This window comes from Ceratina calcarata, unplaced genomic scaffold, assembly GCF_001652005.2.
Source record: "Ceratina calcarata isolate Rehan_Ccalc_2016 unplaced genomic scaffold, ASM165200v1 scaffold447.2, whole genome shotgun sequence".
Classification (NCBI taxonomy): domain Eukaryota; kingdom Metazoa; phylum Arthropoda; class Insecta; order Hymenoptera; family Apidae; genus Ceratina; species Ceratina calcarata.
Window position 1 is genome coordinate 5170 of NW_017168598.1, and position 1352 is coordinate 6521.

The 1352-nt window shown below is 39.1% G+C and overlaps 1 protein-coding gene across 1 annotated transcript in view; it reads right to left on the reverse strand.

Annotated features, from left to right (window-relative positions):
• The window catches only part of LOC108627185 (uncharacterized protein DDB_G0283357), a 44558-nt gene that overhangs the window by 1387 nt on the left and 41819 nt on the right, over positions 1 to 1352 (reverse strand). The window lies entirely within an intron of this gene.

Consider the following 1352-nt stretch of genomic DNA (forward strand, 5'->3'; position numbering starts at 1 on the left):
CTTTATAAGTATCATAAATGGCACATCCGCAGTAAAACCCACTTGGACGGTTGCAACAATTCCTAACATTGAATAGTCTTTTTTTCTTGGAAATTTTACACAGACAGTAATGATGATGACTTTGGTACACTGCAACTGTATTTAAATTCTAAATCGTTTTTTAAATCAGTTCATTTCTCTCTATTCTGGTAGCGATCCCCACCGTTTGCAGTAGTCACAGTAACTCGTCGGACCATAATACGCTTACACCACTTGACGCATCCCCACCTCGCTGTGGTGCTCCTGTGACGGTAGAAGGCTGATTGAACTCGGATTTAAGTCACTTGTGAACTACACAAGTATGAACAAGGCCATGTAATGATTCTTGCACCAAGTTACACTAAAGACTGACTTTTATTAAATTTTGCGAAGATATTTAACACCTCATAAGTCCCAAGTAGTGGGAATTAGATTGAAGTGCCGTCTACAGGTCCTTTGGTGGACCAGAAACTCAGGTTGCTCAGGTGAAATATCGAATTGAGAGATGCTGTGTGCAGATCTTCTGATAATTTGTTAGAAGTTATTGGCAAAAAACGAAAATTTCGCAAAATTTGGAAAGGTAACCCTTGGAAAAATCTCATAGCTATCGCCCCTAATCAAACGAATCAATGAGTTTAAAATGATCCAAATAGTGTTCCATAGCTGTGAATATGATTATGACAGGATTAAAAAAACTCCTTTGTGGAAGCTAGGAATATTTGAAACATGGCTGGAAATTGTTTGGAAGCTTCTGAATGAAACATTGCTATACTCGGCGGACAAATTTAAGAAACCGGGGCGAGGAATTGCGTATGCTCGGTGCATTTTGAAATCAGAAATTCGCAGCGCGTCGCCGTTCGGGAAACAAGGCGACTCCCCGGCTCGCTGAAAGTTGCCGAGACGGAAACAGTTTTGCGAATCGCTGGAACTTCCATGCCTCTTCACGGGCTCTCCCCTGTTTCTCAACTACATTTACTACGACTGTCATTCTTGTTGTGAACGCAGTAGTCCATGTAAAAGCTATTAAAAATGATGTATTTAAGCGTCAGATTAAATGTTCTGCGTATGAGACAAACAAGTAAACGTTGATACATTCAGGTATTGTGTATCCGGCTTTATTACCTTAGAACTGAGTCTACCTCTTCATTTTAAACGTAAGGACATGTGAATATTCGATTGATGTGTATTAAGAGAAAACTGCGTCATTCTTTACCCCCTCTTCAGTTCCTTAACTGATCTTAACCTCTACTTTCCTGCTTTTCCATGTTTCTTATATTGTTATTATTATTTTTTATTATTCTGCTCCACAGAACTGTTACTTATGTATTAAAAAG